This window comes from Peromyscus leucopus, unplaced genomic scaffold (genome assembly GCF_004664715.2).
Source record: "Peromyscus leucopus breed LL Stock unplaced genomic scaffold, UCI_PerLeu_2.1 scaffold_32, whole genome shotgun sequence".
NCBI classification, from domain to species: domain Eukaryota; kingdom Metazoa; phylum Chordata; class Mammalia; order Rodentia; family Cricetidae; genus Peromyscus; species Peromyscus leucopus.
Genome location: NW_023505200.1, coordinates 43,446 through 65,634, shown reverse-complemented (window position 1 = coordinate 65,634; position 22,189 = coordinate 43,446). Strand labels below are relative to the sequence as shown.

Here is a 22,189-nt window from a genome sequence, read left to right as displayed (position 1 = left end):
GGCTTCCACCTCAGCACCCAGGAGGTAGAAGCAGGTGATCTCTTGAGTTTGAGGCCAACATGGTCTATAAAGTGAGTTCCAGACCAGCCAGAACTACATGGTGAGAACCTGTCTCATGAACAAAATAAAAAACAAACACATAGTATAAAGGAGAATACCATATTCAAAGTATTTTCCAAAAAGCATTCCACTAATGGCAGACACAGTAGTGCACTCCTGTAATCCCAGCACGTGGGAAGTGGTAGAAGACCAGAAGCTAAGGTCACCCCAGTTCTGTAAGAGCTCTAAATGGACTGGAGAGACAGCTCCACAGTTAAACAGTTTGCTGCTCTTGCAGAATGCCTGAATTCAGTTCTTGGCTCTCACTTTTGATGGCTCATGATTTCTGTAATTCTAGCCCTAAGGGATCCAATACCCTCTTTTACCCCAGTGAGCGTATGATTTACGTGTACATACATACCCACATATACACATAATTAAAATAAAAATGTAAAAAAAGGAACAAACAATATACCCCAACCAAAAAACAAACCAAAGACTCCTAAAAAAAATAACCCCTAAATGACAAGGAAAACTAATTATTTCTATTTTATCCACTTTGACTTGTAGAGCACGAGCAGGACTTCACAGATGCCTATCTTTGAAATGAGAGATGACTAGAAATAAGAAAAACATTTGTAATAATGTAAATGCTTATTTAAATTACCCCAACTTTTAGGAAAGTCCATGTATCCTGCAGGAACATGCTGATGGAATGTACCAGAAGGAGTTACAATTCCTGTACTATCTCGCTCCATTGCTTGATGCTGTGAAAACACTCTGGGTCAGACATTGGCCTGTGAATCATAGGATTTCCCATCCCAGGGTTACACAGTCCACTTTGTCTGAGGGGGAAAAAAAAAACCAAACAAACAAACAAAAGTTGGTAACATTCAAAATCAATATACAATTTAAAAGGAACACTTTATAATTTCTATTTCCACTTATTGTAAGAATTGTGATAAGCAGGCTGACAGTGTAACTGGATGTATCAGTCATTTGAGAAAGAGCAAGCTTGAAAAATCTTTGACCTGATGGATGGTGAAGGATTCACGAGAGAAATCCCTTAAATAAACATGTATTCACTGACATAGCAACAGCAAGAACAGTAGCAGGAACGACGACAACAATAAAATACTACAAAAGTAAGTAAAAGCTAAGAGCCAAAAGATCTCAAAGGAAATCCCAACATCTTCATATGGTAAAATGAAATACAAGTAGGCAAGATGGCAGACAACTGTCATGGAAGTACTGTGAGGTTAGTCTCAGCTACACAGTAAGTTCAAGGCCAACCTAGTATACAAAGACTCTCAATAAAGCCCAAATTCTTTATGTGTATTGCATTATTTTCAGAGATAAGTAAGTGCAATGGGAAAGACCACATGAAACCAGAACTAAAAGATGCTGGTTAGTCTAACTGAAGAGACAGACTAATTCCTTTAAAGGAACAATGAGGGCTGGAGAGATGGCTCAGTGGTTAAGAGCACGGCAGCTCTTCAGAGGAACTGGGTTCGATTCCTAGCACCCAGATGGCAGCTCACAATTGGATGTAACCTCAGTTTCAGGGAATCCAATGCTTGCATCTGGCCTTCTCAGACACCAGGTACACCTATGTTGCACAGACATACATGCACAGAAAACACCCATGCATATAAGTGTAAATAAAATCTCAAAAAATTAAAATAATGTGAAAATGATTCAAGTATTATAGCTAAACAAATAAATGTAATTTCCAGTAATATGACAGTAAATCATACCTTGATTGCCACCAATCCCTTCAAAGGACCATGCCACTATGTCCTACTGATGTCGACAAATTACTCCCAATAACGGATGGAGCTGAAGTTCCAGTTTGCCTGATACGTGCAGAACGCTCAGTTCCAATAGGGACTGGAACTTTCCTGTCCTGAGAGACACTGCTGGGCTTTCGACCCTAAGGTACTGAGGACGGGCAGGACGGTGCACGAACGCCAGAGGCTACCGACTGTGCAGGAGACTCTGGAAAAAAACATTTTGAAATAGAATACAGGTACTCTGTAGAATATTTAATTTGGTAAAACCAAATTTCACATTTGAATCTTAAAATATACATTTTCTAAGAAAAGCTGAGATATAAGAATAATACTTAATTAGCTTTTGATTTGTATCCAAAGAAATGAAGTTCTGAGTTGTTTCACATATATCCACCACTACACTTTATTTTACTCCCATTACTTTCTTCTCCCTCTTCTCCCTCCTTGCTAGTCCCTTTCTTCCTTTGAAATAATTTCCTCTTCTGCTTTAAGAATGTTGAAGCTGAGCATGATGTAATCTGTACTCACAGCGCTCCAGAGGTTCAACCCAAAAGATTAACTGCAGCCAGGTGTGGTGCGCTCACCTTTAATCCTAGTACTCTGGAGGCAGAGACAGGAGGGTCACTGTGAGTTCAAGGGTAGACTGGTCTACATATCCAGTTCCAGGACAGCCAAGACTACATAGTGAGACGCTGTCTCAAAACAAAAATAAATAGATGGCTACAAGTTCAAGGCCAGCCTAAGCTACATAATGAGACTCTGTCTTTAAAAAGCAATATATATGTAGATGTGGTGTATTGTGTTCCCAAAATATTGTGTACTCTAATAAATTTATCTGGGGTCAGAGAACAGACAGCCACTAGATACAAAGGCTAGAAAATGGTGGCACTCACACCTTTAATCTAGCATTCCAGAGATAGAAATCCCTGGATCTCTGTGAGTCAAGGCCACATTGGAAATAGCCAAAGCATAGTGACACACACCCAGAAAGCCAGCCTTTAATCCCAGGGTGGTGGTAGAAAGCAGAAAGATATATAGGCGTGAGGACCAGAAACTAGAAGCATTTGCTGGTTAAGCATTTGGCTGAAGCTTTCAGGCTTTGGAACAACAACTTCAGCTGAGATTCATTCTGGATGAGGACTCAGAGGCTTCCAGTCTGAGGAAACAGGACCAGCTGAGGAACTGGTGAGGTGAGATAGCTGTGGCTTGTTCTGTCTCTCTGACCTTCCAGTATTCACCCCAATAACCGGCCTTGGGTTTGATTTTATTAATAAGAACTTTTAAGATTCCCGCTACATGTAGACATTAAAACCTGGTTAGGAATAGTAATTTAGTTCAATGATACAGTTGATACAGTGCTTGCCTGGCATTCATGAGGCCCTGGGCTCAACTCTCAATAACACACACACACACACACACACAATTTTGTAAAAAAAAAACCAAGGACTTTATCAAAGTGGTCAATTACTCATTTAATAAATCATTGGCTTAATTAATAATTAAGTCAATACTTGCTGCTAAAATATAAACCAAAGCAATTAAAAAAGAAAATGTTTAAATGAAGTGTGTGCCCACTTAGCCCAGGCTGATACTGAACACCCTATATAGCTTAAGAGTAATCTTGAATGTTTTGTGTGTCTGAATGTGATATATGCACTTGTTCCTGTGCAGGTGTGCATGCCACAGGAGGATGTTAGGTATCCTGCTTTACTACTCTGCCTTTGAGACAGGTTCCCTCAGTGGAGCTAGAGCTAGAGCTAGGCTGCCAGGCAGCAAGCTCTAGGGACTCCTTTCCTGCTCCAACTTAAGTTCTGGGGTTACAGGCAAGAGTATATAGGCCTCTCTGCCTTGCTTTTTACTTGGGTGCTGGGATCTGAACTCAGGTCCTTCTGTTTACAGAGCAAGTATTCTTACTCAGCAAGACAATTCTTCAGTGCTTGACCCCGAATTTCAGATCCTTCTAGCTCTACCTCCTGAGTGCTGGGTGCTGAGGTTCTAGGACCTGCTGCCATGTCTGGTTTACACAGTGCTGGAGGGCAAACCCAAGGTCTTGTTGGGGTACACAGGCACTTTACCAAATGAGCTACATCCCAAGTTCCCTCAAACTGTACTCTTTGAAAGCAACTGTTTTTGGTGTTCAGATAGTCTGTAGGCTCCTCTGTTTAAATGCTTGGTCTCCAGTTGGCACAGCTGTTTGGAAATGACTAGGTGGTGTGGTCCTGATGGAGAAGGGTATCACTGGAGATGGCCCAAGCTAACACCTTTAATCCCAGCACTCTGGAGGTAGAGGCAGGTATCTGTGAGTTCCAGTGCAGCCTGGTAAATACATACATAATATGTTTCAGGGCAGCCAGGGCTTTGTAGAGAGACTATGACTCAAAGAACAAAAACAAACAAAAAACAAAACAAAACAAAAACCATTCTGGAGTCAGAGGCAGGCAGATCTCTGAGTTCTAGGCCTGCCTAGTCTACAGAGGGAGTTCCAGGACAGCTAGGGCTCCACAGTGAAACCCAGTCTGGAAAAACAAAACAAAGAAAAAAATCCCACAACAAACAAACAACACCCCTAGCAGTTCCCAGTTAGTTCATCTCGTCCCTTTGCCTCAGGCCTATGGGAAAGATCTGCACTGTCAGCTACTCTCTTTCACAGTGCCTGCTGCCATGCTCCCCGCCATGATGCTTATTGATGCTCATCCTCTGGAATCATAAGCCCCCTATAAACTCTTCTCTAAGTTGCCTTGATTATGGTGTCTCATCACAAAAAAAAAAGTAAGCCGGGCGGTGGTGGCAGACACCTTTAATCCTAGCACTCGGGAGGCAGAGCCAGGCGGATCTCTGTGAGTTCAAGGCCAGCCTGGTCTCCAAAGCGAGTTCCAGGACAGGCTCCAAAGCTACACAGAGAAACCCTGTCTCGAAAAACAAGAAACAAAAACAAACCAACAACAACAAAAAAGTAACTAAGGCAGGAAAAAAGGTGGTATCCGGGATGGGCCATTGCTACAACAGGCCAAACCACGGTCCTTTTTTGGAAGACGTTGGGACTTTAGGAAAGTGATTGAACACTCTAAGAAGCAATGGGCCACATTAGTATGAATGAGCAAAACAGTAGTGCTGAGAGCTATGCTGACTGGAGGCCATGTTCAAGAAGTTTCAGAGGGGAAGAATATTAGCAACTTGAGTGGATACCATTCCTGTGACATTGTGACAAAGACTGCACTTGTCCTAAGAATCTGCCCGAGACTGAAAAGTTTTGGACTATTTTAATTGGCTGAAGAGATTTGAAGAAAGTACTTGACTTTGTCACTTGTTTGTTAGGAATTATTTCTTAGGCAGCTCTACAATGAAAAAGAGAAAGTTGGGCAAAGGGAAATGTAAAATGTACAGTTGGAGGAGAAAAGGGGCACCAGGAAATTTCATGCTGGACTCAAGGCTAGCGCTGAGGAAGATTAGGAAGATTAGGAGAGGCTTTTTGCGGAATGAAATGACAGGAGTGGTGTCCTCAGGGTCAGCCCACCCAGATAAGCCCCCAACCTAACAAGAAAATGGCAAGAAATTACAGGAAAGCCTGTGCCAAAACGAAGGCAACAAATCAGCTCTCATGCAAATGTAATTCAAGGAGGGGCCAGCTTCTCCCCCAAGCAAACAGAGGAATTTGCCAGCATAACTTTGTGGTTCTGGCCTTAAAGTTATTAAGATACAGGAGTTGTGGGCTCTTCATTCACTTAGGTTAAGCAGAGCACTGTCCAGTGGTGTGGACAGAGTGTAGCCAGCTCCAGAGAGAGACGGATGTAGCAGTCAGCACGGCTGGGAGGGCAGAGTCATCTAAGCTCTTTGACAACAGACAAGAGTCACAAGGTCTGGAGTTTGCCCTGCTGGGTTTCGGTCTCAGTTTGGTCCAGTATTTCCCCACTATTGCCCCTTCCGCCCTTTGGGAATGGTAATGTATATTCTCTGCCATCTAATGTTGTAGGTGAGTAATTTGCTTCTTTGTTTTATAGGGGTGTAATTAAGAGATTGCTTTGAGTCTCAGAAGAAGTCTTGGACTTTATAAATAGTCTTGGGACCAAAATACTAGGGACTTTTGAAGCTGTACTAAGTGTATTTTGTATTATGATATGGCCACAAACCTATGGGGCCAGGGAGAGGAATGTGGTTGTTTGAATATATGCCCTGAGTTGATAGAGCTGTTTGAGAAAGTCTAGGAGGTATGGTCTTGTTGAAAGAGCTGGACACTAGTGGTGAGCAGAGGTTTAGTGCTCACCCTCCTCCTCTCTCTCTCATGCTCAGACGGGATGTGAGCTTTCAGCTACCACTCCAGTGTTAGGAACGCCTGCCTGTTGCCATGCTCCTCACCATAATGGTCATGAACTCTGGAACTCTAAGTCTCCTTTAAACTCTTTCTTCTTTAAGTTGCTATGACCATGCTGCCTTCACAGCAACAGAAAAGTAATTCAGCCAGGTGCTATGATGCAAAAACAAAGGAATTCATGTAAAAAGATCTGTAGGTCTAACTTAGGGGAAAAAAAAATCAGCTGGCAGAAAGACACCAGGCTGCTCCTCCTCATCTTTGTTCTATTGTATCCTTTGATATTTCACAGTACATAATTTTGTAGAGATGCCTAACAGCCAAAAAGGCGAGACATATGATTTTGTTTGTTTTTGGTTTTTTGAAACAGGTTCTGGTACATTTTCAACTTACACTCCTCTGCCTCTACCTTACAAGCCTAGTATCAGAGGTACACACTACTACACCTAACCAAGCTGTGATCCTTAACCCTGAGTACTACATTAGAAATTCAAATGTTTTACATGTTACTAATAAATAAATTAAAAGCAACAAAAATTTGGTTTGATACAAAAAGCTGAAATATTAAGCATATAATTAAAGAAGGAAAGAGGGTGTGATAATGACTGTAAATCCAGTGACTCAGGAGGTTAAAACAGGAGAATTTTATGTTTGTGGTATGCTGGGGCCACCTGATCTACTTAGTGAGCACCTGTATCAAAAGGAAAGGCAAAAGGGCTGAAGACAGAGCTCCGGTGATTAGAGCACCGGCTGCTCTTCCAGAGGACCTAAGTCCAGTTCCCGTCACATACATGGCAGCTCACAGCTGTCTGTGACTCTAGTCCCAAATGATCTGATAGGTTACAGATCCTTCACCTGAGAGTACCATACATAAGTGTCAAATCAGTGGCACCCAATAAGGATAAAAATGAAAAGGAATTGAGACAAATCATAGAGAACCTGACTACCTTTTAAGACCTAGGTTCAATCTCCAGTACTTAATTTTTTTTTTTTTTTGGTTTTTCGTAGACAGGGTCTCTCTGAGCAACCACCCTGGCTGTTCTAAAGCTCACTCTGTAACCAGCCGGCCGTGATCCTCCTGAATGCAAGGATCAAGAATGTACGCTACCACCACCCTCCAAATGTTCACTTTCTATTTTGCTTGAAGTATTTTGGATTTCTTTTTCTTCTCTTTTTTTTAATTGTATGGAGTCTAATTTTTCAGTAATTTAATGCTTTTTAACTTTTTGTGCTTTTTTTTAAATGTTTATTTTATTATGTATACAGTGTTCTGCCTGCACATATGCCTGCAGGTCAGAAGAGGGCACCAGATCTCATTACAGATGGCTGTGAGCCACCATGCGGTTGCTGGGAATTGAATTCAGGATCTCTAGAAGAACAACAGTGTTCTTAACCACTGAGCCATCTCTCCAACCCTAGTATTTTGGATTTCTGAGTCGATTGCTGATACAGTAAGGATATAATACTGTGTACAGGTGAGCTTGTTTTGTTATGCTACTGAGGTAGATAAGATTTAAAGGTGGAGGCTGGAGAAATGGCTCAGAGTTAAGAGCACTGACTGCTCTTCCAGAGGTCCTGAGATCAATTCCTAGGGACCACACAGTAGCTCACAACCATCTGTAATGAGGTCTGGTGCCCTCTTCTGGCTTGCATGAATACATGCATGCAGGACACTGTATATAAAATAAATAAATAAATCTTTAAGAAAAAAAAAGATTTAAAGGTGGAAAAAAGGTATGTGGTACATGGTAGCTAACAACTACCTAATGAGATCTGGTGCCCTCTTCTGGCATGCAGGCATACATGCAGATAGAATACTGTATATATAATAAATAAATAAATCTTAAAAAAAAAAAAAAAGGTATGTGGTATTATACAGCAAGTGTTTGTATATGTATTTGAGAGTTTCCACATTACTGCCCAGGCTGCTTTGGAATTCGCTATATAGTTGAGGCTGATCTGAAACACAAATTCTCCTACCTTAGTCTTTAAAAGTAGTTAGAATTATGACTAAGTCTCATCATGCTAGGCTCAATAGGCACACTTTTTTATAAAGCTAGCAATCTTTCTGCTCACTACTTGTATTTAAAGAGTAAATATATTAACAGTGAATAGGACTGAGGTAGGGATGTGGTCTGGTTTCATCACCATGGACGATTAGGTAAGTAGGTTTTAAAAGCAGTTTTAGAGAGTTTTATTTTATGTGTATAACATTTTGCCTTTACGTATGTGTGTGCATCATGCGTGTGCCTGATGCCCCTGAAGGTCAGAAGAGGTGGAATGTCCTGGACTGGAATTACAGATGGTCTCACACAGGTGCTGGGAATGAAAGCTGACTCCTCCAAGAGCAGCAAGTGCTCCATCTCTCCAGTCCCACAGTTCTCCAATTGTTTTTTTTCTTTTGGTTTGTTTGAGGCAGGGTTTCCTCTGTGTAACAGCTCTAGCTGTCTTGGAACTCGCTCTATAGACCAGAATGGCCTTGAATTCACATAGATCTGCCTGCATCTGCAGAGATTAAAAGTGTGCACCACCACTTGCCCGGCCCAATAGTTTTTAAATCTTCAAATTTTATTGACATTACATACAGAAATTGTATTTTTTTAACAGCATTAAATAATTGGTGAAGTTAAAAAATCCCAAACATGGAGTGAAGCGACAGTAGAATATGCCTATAATTCCAGCTGTTGGAATTAATTCCAACTGGAAGCAGAATGATCAGATTCAAGGTCATCTTTGACTACATGGTCAATTTAAGGCTAGCCTGTCTCAAGCAACTATCCTATACTTGAAGAGCTCGAATCTCTGTTTACAAGAAAGTAACTTCTTCTTCTGCGGATACAGATCACTCACCATTTGATGCTGATGAACATGGAGTCAACAAACTAAGTGGGGAAAAATGCTGTCTGTTAAAGTTAGCAGCTGCAGGTGCTCCTCCAAGAGGTGCTCCAGGCCCATACATTTGACCTCCTGAAAGACTTGAGGCAAAGTTTCCCAAATGTGTAGAAGAAGGTGTTACAGAACCATATGGTGAGTCCATGTTGACAATACCTGTAATGTAGAAGACCACCATTATTTACTAATTATCCAAGAAGAGATCATTTTAAAAAAAATTCTTAGCAAAATACCAGTAATGCCGGCATCTGGGAGACAGAGTCAACAGGGTCAGATTAAGGTCATCTTTGGCTATATAATAAATTCAAGGCCAGCCTAGACTATAAGAGAGACAATCTGTCTCTGTCTCTCTCTCTCTCACACAAACACCTATCTTACATGGTCATAGACATCATGAGGTGGAGAATTGCCACATGACAAGTTAAAGGGGAGTCTAGGCTAAAGGAAGACCCTTTTCTCAAAACCATTCCCTCATTAAAAGATATGAACAAGTGAGTAATATGAATGAGGGAGTAGTATTTATTGCTTGGCATTTTATTCTTTTTTTTTTTTTTTTGGTTTTTCGAGACAGGGTTTCTCTGCGTAGTTTTGCGCCTTTCCTGGAGCTCACTTGGTAGCCCAGGCTGGCCTCGAACTCACAGTGATCCGCCTGCCTCTGCCTCCCTAGTGCTGGGACTAAAGGCGTGCGCCACCACCGCCCGGCTGGCATTTTATTCTTAATTTAAATTTTTTTCATTTATCTATTTATTTATTTATTTTTGAGACAGAGTCTATGTAGTTTTGGCTGTCTTGGAACTTGATATATAGACCAGGCTGGCCTTGAACTCACAAAGATCTGCACCTGCCTCTGTTTCTCTGCTGGGATTACAGGCTTGTGTCACCACTGCTTGTCTAAAAAGATTGTTTTTAGTGTGTAGGCTGGGAGCTGCAGGTGGCTCAGCAGTTAAGAAGCACTTGTTATTCTTGCAGAGACCTGATATGGGTCTCAGCACTTACACCGTAACTCAACAACTATCTGGAACCCTAGCTCCATGGGGCCAATACCTCTTCTGACCTCCCTAGCATTAGGCACTCATTGGTACACATATATTCATGCAGGAAAAAGTCTATAATTAGTGAGTTTAGGCCAGCCAGGTCTATAAAGTATAAATGTCCTTAAAAAACAAAAACCAACAACAAATAAATAAACAAAGACAGCCTCAGGTGGTTCATGCCTTTAACCGTAGCCCTGAGGCCAAGGCCTGCTGCTAAGTTCAATGGTCGTTGGGAAGTCTGAGACAAGCATGGCCTATATGGTAAACTCCAGGCCAGTCTAGCCTATAGAGGCCTTGTCACAAAAAAACACAATTCAACCCCAAATAAAACAAAATATTCTTTAAAAATAGATCAGGTCACGTAGACCACAGGCCATAGCATGCCCATCTCTCACATGGATTTTCTCAATTACTTTAACTGCTCAGGCTAATCCACAAGAATTTCTTCTCTTCTTTTTAAAAGACAGGATCTCTGCTGAGCTATGTTGGTGCACTTTTTGTTTAAAGATTTATTATTTATTATGTATACAGTGTGATGTCTGCACACCAGAAGAGGGCATCAGATCTCGTTTTAGACAGTTGTGAGCCACCATGGTTCCTGGGAATTAAATGCAAGACCTCTGCAGGAGCAGCCAGTGCTCTTAACCTCTGAGTCATCGATCCAGCCCGGTGGTGCATGTTTTTAATACCAGCACTTGGGAGGAAGCGACAGGTACATCTCTGAGTTCAGTGTCAGCCTGGATTACAGAGTGAGTACCCAGACAGCCAGGGTACACAAGAGAAACCATTTTGAATAGACGGAGTTTCTTTATATTCCTCGATAAAAATGAACTCCACATTTAGTCAAAGATCATACTGAACCCAAAGTGCTGGAGAGACAAGAGCAAAGACTACCATGTTGTTTCAAAAGTACAACAGTTCTAAATGCAATTTGGCATCCCGCATCAGATCCTAAAACAGGAAAAGTAGTTTTCTGAATACTGTAAAATCTATAGCCAATTAATTTCTTTTTGGTATATATGTCAGTCACCTAAGATATTTACACAAGAAGCATTCTTGTTTCATAAACTAAGAATTCTTGTTTTTTTTTTTTTTTTTTTTTTTTGGTTTTTTGAGACAGGGTTTCTCTGTGTAGCTTTGCGCCTTTCCTGGGACTCACTTGGTAGCCCAGGCTGGCCTCGAACTCACAGAAGAATTCTTGTTTTATAAATCTAAAAATAAGTGAAAAGTTAAAAAACCAGGAACATAATTAGAATATCTTTAGATCCCCTATAAATAACCAGTGTTGTCCAAAAGAACTTCCCTTGAAATAGAAATATTATATAATTTTGCTGTCCAACATGGCAGCCATTAGTCCACAATACTTATAGCTTGACTAAGAAGACAAAGTGTTGTTATTTTGAGACAGGGTCACATTATGTAGCCCTGGATGGCCTGTAACTCACACTGCCTCTACCTCCCAAGGCTGGATTAAAGGTGTTCATCACTATACTTGGTGAATTTTCACTGAGTTAAATAAAAATAGAAGAGATACCTAATGGCTACCACATTAGATAGTGTATTGTCTAAAATGAGAAAGATGTTCAAAAAACAGAAATGAATTCAAATTTAATAAAACTGATAGCTATTTGGTATTTGCTGGCATTTCTTTAATGTAAAAAACCCTATTTTTTCCTCCTTTTCTTTTGAGACAGGATCTCCTGTAGCTAAGGCAGTCAAGATCAGTATGCAGCTGGAAATGACTTATAACATACTGGGACTACATGCATGCATCACCATGCCCTCCCTTCATTATTTTTTTCCAAGACAGGAATTAATGAAGACTAGTCTCAAACTCAAGCTACTCTTCTTCAGCCTCTCATAATGTTCCATTCTCGGACACATCCCACAAACTTTTCTTTTTCAAAGAGGTGTGAGGGGAGATGAGACCCATTATCTTATTTATGGGAAACTCAAGATAAAATTTTACTATAGCCTTTAAAAGATTGTAAAATGAAAATAACACACTAAATGCACATGATACAATGGTGTACTAAGGAACCAGAACGATCTTGGGCTTGGGCGTAGCTCACTGGTAACTAAAGTGGTTCTAGCATGTATAAACCAATGGTTTTAACTCCTAGCACCACAAAAATAAAACCCTGTAGCAGTGGTCACCATAACCCATACCTTTAATGCTAGTGCTCAGGAAGCAGAGGTTTGAAATCAAGGCCAGTTTGATCTGCATAGTCAATTCCATGCTAGCCAGGGCTACGTAGCAAAAACCGTTTCAAAAACAGCAGCAGTGCAACAAAACCCCCTCCTCATCCATGTAGCCTACTTACAGAGCAAATACATCACAGCATAGCCAGGAATTTTCATATCATCTCTGTGAAGTAGTTACCATAGAATGTCAATAATTAACACAAACTCACCTGAGGGACTTGGAGCAGGTCTCTGTAATGGTGGCCTAAAACCGGGTGCTTTGGAAGTATCAGACTGATGTAAAGGATCTGAATTTGGCAAGTATGAGGACTTTCCAGACAGCATGGATTCTGGTGTTGACTGAGATGAAACAACAGATCCTCCCCAGAAGGCATGAGCATTCGTAGGGTTGTTTTCAAACAATGTGCTAAAGGGCCCAAACGGTAAAGGGGCACTGAAGTTGGGAGCAACAGGCTTATTTGCTGATGTACTGAATTCTGACAAGCACTTTGTGTACTTAAGGTCGAAGGTAGCTGGACAGAAGAGGAACACTATGAGGTCTTTTAATGTGATTGACATTGAGGACTGCAACAGATGAATTCTGCACTGGAGCTGGATTCTTGTGAGGGCAGCTGTGCCATGAGAAGGTGGTCTGATAGCAGGGGTTTCCATTTGAGGAGGCTGGGCACATCCCATTTGTGTTTGAGGCATAGGGTATGTCACAGGCGCAGTAGAAGGCACCACCGCTGGAGCAGAACTTGTTGCTGGAGGAGGGACAGTCATTCTCACATCCGGGGAAGGAACCTGAGACTGCTGAAGAGGGGGTCTTGGCTCCTGAGAAACAGATCCCGGAGGCTGCTGCTGAGTGGAATGACCTGATGAGCTCCCAGAAGAACTGCTGCTATGTGGAGGCCTATTGTTTGAGGTTTCTACTACTGGCGGACTACCTGCTTCCTGTTCGGAAGAAGATGCTCCTTTATTTGGGATGCTGAGCCACCATCCAAAGGGCTATTTCTAGAAAACCCCTCCTGGCTGGGCTGGCGGTGATGGGGAAGATGGGAGGATACTGGGTAGTGTTCTTTGGCAGTAGGCATAGGGTATGTGGCATTTGTGGGTGCAGTGCTGTTGTTGCTTGCTGTAGTTGTGACTGTTGTGGTTGTGGCATTGGATGTCTTCACAACTGTGACAAAAGCTGCCTTCTGACTGAAGGAGAACTTGGACTGCCGTTTGAAGATGTACCAGGCACCGCTGACGCTGATGAACTGGTTGTAGTTGTTGGACTTGAAGTTAAAGAACCTGCTGAATTCACCTGAGAACCACTGCTATTCTGATTGCTATGGCGAGGCACCATGTGAGGCTTAGGCGAGTTAGTAGCTCTGGCAGGGCTCAAAGCCTGACAGGAAAAGGACCCCAAGTGGACTGAGCTGGTGGAAAAGTACCTCCGAAGTGGGTCATGGGCAACCTTTGGTGGACGGATCTGCTGGAAAGTCTGAGCAGCAAGCAAAGCATGTGCAAAACTGTGGAGGAGGATATGCTAATGAAGAGAAACTGGGAAGCCAGGCCTGACATTATTCACGGGTTCTTAATGGTTTTGTGAGTGGATGCAGAAGAGATGGCAGGCACAGAGAGTGCTGTGGCAGTCTGAGATGTCGATGACAGAGCTACAGTCGTCATTTTAATGCCCACTAAGGAGCTATTAGCAGCAGTGGTGGTAGGTGCTGAGGACCCTATTTTGAATTTGCTGAGGAGCTTTTCAAACGATTCTTTGGAATAAGTTCATCGATTTCTTTGTCTGGATCCTTGATCAAAGCATTGATCAACTGAGTTGCTTGTCTTGTTGATTCAGTGCCACCCCTGTAACGAACAATGAACAAAAGCAAAGGCTGAGAGTTAGACTCAAGTTCAGTACTTTCTAGCAATAAAGTCACTTGTGTGCAGATAGTGTGACACACACATACACACACCCCAGATAAACCCAGTGTCCAAGGCAGGTTTCTCATCAATTTTGAGGTATTCTGGAAACAATAAATGATCTTGAATTAATGCTAAACTTCAGAAGACCAGCAATTTTTATCTTCTTTTTTGGTATGCATGTGGAAAGTGTTGGCAGGCTTTCACAAGCTTGCTAAGTTCCCTACCACTAACCTATACTACCCATCTTCACTGACGTTCCTAAAACAGACTTATTTATATTTATGTGCATAAGTGTTTAGACGGCTATAAGCCACTACGCGGATGCTAGGACCTGAACCCAAGTCTTCTGCAAGGACTGCTGAGTTACTGCTCCAGCTCCCCGCCCCACGCCTTTTTTAATGAAAACTTCACTTTCCATTGTAAAATATTTTATTGTTAGAAAATCCATTATAGACAAAAGCTTGCACAGAATACAAGATATAAAAGTTAAATAGGTCAACAACTAGGAGTGTAGTCAATGACTTTAGTACCAGCAGATAGATGATCTCTGTGAGTTCAAGGCCAACTTAAGCTACAGAGATACGGTTTTAGAGAAAAAGGTAAGCATAGAACGGTGGTACAAGCCTTTAGTTAGTTACCCCAAGGTATTTTATATTATTTGTGGCTATTGTAAAGGGTGATGTTTCTGTGACTTCTTTCTCAGCCTTTGATCATTTGTGTAGGAGGGCTACTGATTTTTTTGAGTTCATTTTGTATCCTGCCACTTTACTAAAGGTAAGAGTTCTCTGTAGAATTCTGGTGGTCAAAAATTATGTATACTATCATATCATCTACAAATAGTGAAAGTTTAACTTCTTGCTTCCCAATTTGTATCCCCTTGATGTCCTTATTGCTCTAGCTAGAACTTCAAGTAATATACTGAATAAATATGGGGAGAGTGGACAGCCTTGTCTTGTTCCTGATTTTAGTGGAATCCAAGCCTTTAATCTAAATTGTTAGGAGGCAGAGTCTGTAGGGAAGGGGGTACCTTGCAAGTTCAAAGCCAGCCTGGTACAGTGTGAATTCAGGATAGTTGGGGCTACATAGAGAGACCCTGTCTCAAAAAAACAATACTAAACCAATCTAAGAAGTTGGGAGTGGAAATTTAGGCTCAATCTTTAGCATTATAAATCAAAGAACAAAACAATGTAAGTAAACATGGAAAATTTTTACAACTGAGCAAGCAAAGAGGGATTTCTTTTTTAGTCCTGGCATCTGAGATAACACAGTTTACTACATATTCCCCAAATATCTTCTATATTATTAGTATTATAATCCCTTGGGGGAAGTTCTCTAAGAACGAGTGAGGAATCCCCAGTAATGCCAACAATGACAGCAAACTGTAATGTTGGCTCTTGAGGAAAATATTTGATTAGGCTTATGTATGGAAACCTCAGAACAAATGACCCAGACAGGATTTTCTCAGGATACGGCAGGCTGTGACAACCTAACCATTCTAGCAGAGGGAAAGCAAGAAAGGAAGAAAAGATGACTAGGAAATGGATCAAGTACCTCCTTCCTTAGAAGAAAAGAACTACCAGCTCTAGTACACTGCGACAAAGTCCCTGCTCTTCAAAACACACTTGGAGTGGCAATAGGCATAGCTTCTTATAGCCTTTGTCTTAAGCTCTCATTTTTATTCTAAGACTATTTCAGCAGACACATCTGATGAGTTTTTCAAGTTAAATATGTGTTAGATTTAACTGTATTAATTAGTTCAAATTCTAAGGCTGCCATCTCAGAAGAACAAAATCTCAAATGTAAAATTGACAAAAAATAACTCCCTGCTTAAAATGTGCTAGACATTAGCCAGTCATGTGCTCACGCCTTTAATCCCAACACCTGGATCTCTTTGAATTTGAGCCAGTCTGATCTACAAAGCAAGTACCAGGAGAGCCAGAGCTGTTATACAGAGAAACCCTGTCTCAAAAAACAAAAACAACATAAAAAGGTGTTAGAAATTTTACTACTAATGGCTTGGGACAAATTTTTAAGATTTTTTTCAAATTTCCATAATAGTACTTAAAACATGTCACAAAAATATATTCATTAGAAAAAGGACTGGAATAACTGTATTCCCAAACACCTGTTTTTTTGTTTTGTTTTGTTTTTTTTCTTAAAAGACAAGGTCTCACTACATAGCCCTGGCTGTCCTGGAATTCATTATGAAGACCAGGATGGCCTCAAAGTCACAAGAGAGCTGCCTGCCTACCTGCCTCTGCTAAGATTAAAGATGTACGGTACAATTCTCATACAATTACTATCCTTTAAAAACATAAAGGCTGGGAGATGTCTCAATGAATAAGAGTGCTTACTGCACAAAGGATTAGAACATGAATTTGAATTCCCAACACATAAAAGCTGGGTATAGCCACACATGCCTATAAACCTCAGCATTATTTATGGAAGGGTCCTGGCAACTTTCTGTTCAGTTTAGACTTACCTAAACATCAAACTTCAGGTTCACTGAATGATACTATCTCAAGGATAAGATAGACTGACAGACTATGAGGGGGAAATTCTTCTCTTGCCCCTACAGTGTCAGCACACATACACACATCACACATCCCCCACCCCCGTCGATAATTCTCTTGGTAAAAGTATTTGTCTTGAATGCACAGGAACCTGAGTTTGACTTCAGAACACAACACATTAGGTAAAAAGCTGGGCATAGTGTCTGCATGCTTGTGATCTGAATGGTGGGAAGGTGGAGACAGGCAGATCATTTGGGCTCAATAGCCAGCTATGTATACCTACATAGCAAGTTCCAGGCCATTCAGATGCTCCCTGCCACAGGAAGAAAGGGGGTGCTAGAGATGGTTTAAGGGTTAAGTGCATGTACTGTTCTTGTAGTGGACCCAAAGACAGTTTCCAAAACCCATGTCAGGTAGCCTATTACTCCAGGTCCAGGGAATGTGAGGTCTTTGGCCTCTGATGGCACACACAAATATAACTGAGAAATTAAAAGACAAAACAGACATAACAAGATAAAGTGCATCAGAGATCAGCACCAAGGCTGTCTTCTGACATTCACATGCATTTGGATATACTTGCACTGGCACTCCCAACACACACACACATACACACACACACACACACACACACACACACACACACACACACACACACACACACACACAGTGGTAGTTTAAATGTAATTGGCCCCCATAATATCATAGGGAGTGGCACTACTAGGTTTTGTTGGAACGGATGTGGCCTTGTTAGAGGAAGCCTACCACTGTGGGGGAGGCTTTGAGGTTTACTATGCTCAGGTGGTAACCCAGGCTCTGTTGACTTCCTATTGCCTGCAAGGTGTCAGACCTGCAGCTACTTCTCCAGCAGTATGCCTACCTGCATGCTGCTACATCCCGCCATGCCTAAACCTCTGAACTGTAAGTGAGCCACCCCAATTAAATGTTTTCCTTCACAAGAGCTGCCTTGGTCATGGTGTCTCTTCATAGCAAGGAAAACCCTAACACACACACACACACACACACCACACACACACACCACACACACACACACACACACAAAATCAAACACAAAATGCTACTCAAATGTTTCCATTTCATGGAATTACAATACAACAGAAAAAAAAAATGCAGAAATAGAGCTTTGCCTCTATAGTTATTATCCGATCTCCAGTCTTGTCCTTCTGCTTATCAATATCTTATGTGTGCACCAGTAAATTCCCGAAAATAGCATTTGATATTGCAGCCACCTCTTCCAATCACTCTAGATATCACAGTTGATGGAACAGATACTTTCTTTGACCTGTTTAAAAGTTGAAAGATAAATTAATAAATTAAGACAAATCATTATCAGCAGTTGCAATGAAATAAAAATTATAAGTAAGGTGTTTTAGTATAAATGGAGAAACAGACTTGCTAAATAAGCTTCTTATATTTATTTTTTTGTTTTTTAAATAGCAGTAAATACAAGATCTCACTATGTAGCTTTGGGCTAGCTTGAAAGCAATCTTGACCTGTCTCAAAAGTGCTTGGATTAAAGGGGTGCACCACCACACCCAGCTTTTTATTTATTCTTTAATCCAGACAAACAAACCAAAGGTCCCTTTAATAACATTTCTCTGAGCTCCAGGCTAGCCTGATCAACACAGTGAGATGCTGTCTTAGCCTAACTTTTCATCCTGTTGTTTGCTTTCTTGACTGTGCCACTGCAAATCCTGATACAAATTCACAGGGAAAGTTAAAGGATCTAATTTAGCCTAAAGGGTCCAAGGAAGGCTTCTTTTAGGCACCTTTCATGTTTAACTTATATTTAATGTATTATTTCAAAGAATGATGAAAATTCTTTGTTTCTCTGAATTTTTTAGAAGCATTTAATTATTATCTAGGCATACAAAAATTCAAAGTCATGTGAGGAAAAAAAAGACTACGCCAGGCAGTGGTGGCGCAAGCCTTTAATCCCGGCATTCGGGAGCAGAGGCAGGAGGATCTCTGTGACTTTGAGGCCAGCCTGGTCTATGGAGCAAGATCCAGGAAAGGCGCAAAGCTACACAGAAACCCTATCTCGAAAAATGACTACTACAATTTAAAAGAGAAAAAAAATCACCTAGGGTAGCCTGCCAGGTGCAGGGAGTTGGTGGCAGAAGATCAGTACTTATTCAAGGACAGAGTCTCATTCTACAGCCTATGTTGGGTTCCAAATCAAACAATCTTCCTGCCTCTCAAGTACTTGGATTACAGGCATGAACTATTATGCCCCACTTTGCAAAATTACAAAAGATTCTTACATTCTATTAGGGGTATGTGAATACATGTTCCGGAGTACATGTGGAGGTCACAGGACAACTTGGAAAAGCTGGTTCAATTTATGTGTATCTACATGATTGTATGCCATGTTGTGTGCAGGTGGCCTGTGGAGGTCAAAAGGGTGTCCAGTCCCCTCAAGCTAGGGTTTCATGAAGTCGAGAGCTGTCCTGTGTGGGTGCTGGCAACTGAATTCAGGTCCCTTGGAAGAGTAGCAAGCAGTGTGAATTTTATTTATTGATTTGTTTGTTATGAACAAATGGGACCTCAGACAGCCCAGGCTGGCTTTCAACTCATCGTGGAACATTAAGCTCCTGCTCCTATTGCTGGTACTTCCCTAGTGCTGGGATTACAAGCATGTGCCACCAGGGCTGGCACATTTTAATTTTAAATCTTCACATTGATAAAGGGTTCGCAGCACTTGGGAGGCACTCTTTGAGTTGGAGGCCAGCCTGGTCTACAATGAGTTCTAGCCAGAGCTACACAGAGAATTACACTGGATTAGAGTCATCTATCACTACCTCACTTCTCCTTTTAAACACTGACTTTGGGGCCATGTGATATACAGCAAGGGTGTCTCTTGACCAGATTTCGTTTTAGCACCTGAGTTTGTCTGCACCCTTGAGAATGGTGGGAGGACTTTAACTGTAACCCAAGAATCTCACCTCCTTACAACTTCCTTCCATCCTTCTTCTTTTGCCCACGCTTAGGACTTGCTACTGTTAACTTCCCATTTGGAGAAGAAAGAGGAGACCAGATTTTTACAAGTTGACAGAGAATTACTGGTTTCATTGACAGTCTCTGACAATTTTAAAAAAGGAGGGAAAGCACATTAATAATGAACAGATGCAGAAAATTAATGATAAAGGTTATAAGTGACATAATTATTGTGTAAGACCAATTAAAGAGAACACACGAGGAATTTGTTCCTACTACTTTCTCTACTAGTCCACACAGAATAACAAAGAGCCAGTTTTAAGAACAAACAACACGTGGGTAAATTTAGTGGAGTAGAATCCTAATGCTGTGAAACTACACATCAATATTTTTTTTCTTTTTGTGAGACAGGGTTTTGCAACATAGTTCAGCCTACACTCAAGTCAACATGTAGCATAACCTGGATTTCAACCTGTGATTCTCTTGCTTCAGCTTCCAAATGCTGAAATTACAGGCATGTGCCACCGTGCCCTGATTCATTTATCAATACTTTCCATAGGCTAATTTTAACAATCACAAAAAATTACATAGTAAAATAATTTATTTTCTCAGCAGAAAATCTAAACAACAGCTTAGTCTTTTTAGCATACAAAAAATATTTAATAGTTAATTTACTTGTTTCAAAAAAAAAAAAAAAAAAGAAAGAAAGATAGAAAATTAGCAACAAGGTGTTTCACATGACACCAGCAAAAGTAGAACTTGGAACTAACTTTATAGAAGCCTTGCCAGAAACGGATTTTTCTCTCCTCCTTTGGAAACGTAACAAGAACAGAAGGCTGCTTCTTGCTGGTCACAGCGGTGGTGACCACAGCTGGCGAGTGACTGTCCCTCTGCTGCTGCTGTTGCTGTTGCTGCTTTCGTCACTGCAGCTGGAAATCCTCAGGTTGTCACTGTCCCCACTCTCGCTGGTGCTGCTGCTCTTGGACTCCCCGTTCCCCTTCTCCGGCTGACTGTATGAAATCGGTAGTGGATCATCAAATATAATCTGGACATTTTTCGGGAGTAATTTTATTTTTCCTGTTTTTCCTCTTTGAACTGGTTGTAGTTATGGTATTATTTCTTTTACCATGGGAACCTGCCAGAGTAGTCCAGGTAGCAGAGATTCCTATGGTAGTGGTGGTAGTGGCACTTGGAGGCTCTGTCAAGACTTCAGGTTCTTCTGTGAAGGTAGCAATAGTGAGTTAGTCATTCACGGATGAGACTGATACAACCGACAACTGTAAGGAGGATTTGGGAACAGCTTGGGAAATATGCACATGAATCATGTATTCAGTTTTATAAAATCACTAATTTAAGTACAATAATGTTACTATGGATATATAAAATAATGTAACTTTCTGAGAAAATACTCAATTATGTCATTATACATAATATATACATTTACATGTAAACTTTAAAAAAAAAAAAAAGGAGAGAGACAAAGCAAATGTACTCAAAAGTTTTAAAAATCAAGAATGGAAGAAAATGTCCATAATCTAGACCACATGAAAGGCCTGAAAGGTTGGGGTAGGAGGATGTAGAGTGTAAGGCTAGCATGAGCTAAATACAGCAAAAGTATCTCAAAATCAAAGAAAAAACTACAAAACAATACAAAACCCAAACCCAAAATGAAAATCTAAACAGTGAGGTGGGAAATTAATCAATAAATCAAATAACCACTTATCACCTTTGGTCCTCAAATAGTTAAAACCATTTCTAAATTGACTGCCTGGTATTTAAATAAAAACAAGACATGAGACAGCGTTTTACTACACAGTCAAGGCTAGCCTTGACTTTTCAGTAATCGACCTACCTCAGTCTCTGAATGCTAGGATTTATAAATATGTGCCACGACATCCAACTTAGAAGTAAATCTAGTCACATTTACAATGAGCAGGAACAGTTGTATTATGCAGCCCAGTTAGCCTGTGACTGACTGGATGACCCTGAAGTGCTTGCTGACGCTCTTGCTCTCCACTTCCCAAATACTGGGATTACCATGGTACACCACACCATGCCTATCCTAAGCTAATTTTTTTTTGTTTGTTGTTATTGTTTAGTACAAAGGACTCAGCACATGGTAGGCACATGTTTGCAGAGCTACCTGCCTGGCACTCTTTTAAAGTCTTGAGACAATCTGACCAAGTCCTATATTCTGGCCTTGAACTCACTGTATAATCCATATGTCTTGATCTTGCAATCCTTTTACCTCAGCCTACTAAGCAACTGGAATTACAGCTACTAGGTGCAGCTAAGTATATGATTTTGACTGCAGTCTCAAACTGGATGCTTGTCTGGAAAAAAAATACCTTCCACTTTAAGTTTTTCTTTTTCTTGGGCGGCTTGGAGTTCAAAGTTCTCCTTATTTTTGGCTTCAATTTCTTCTAATTTTCTTCTTTGTTCTTCCTTTTTTCTTCCTTCTCTTCTCTTTTCGCTTTTCTCTTTTTGCAGCCAAAGCCAGCCTTCGACTTTCTTCCCTTAACTGTTTAAAAACAACAAAACAAAACCACAACACTAGAG

General features: G+C 40.9%; 1 pseudogene; it reads right to left on the bottom strand.

Annotated features, from left to right (window-relative positions):
- Positions 1-1,816: 1,816 nt before the first annotated feature.
- The window catches only part of LOC114688138, a 62,802-nt pseudogene continuing 42,429 nt past the window's right edge, over positions 1,817-22,189 (bottom strand).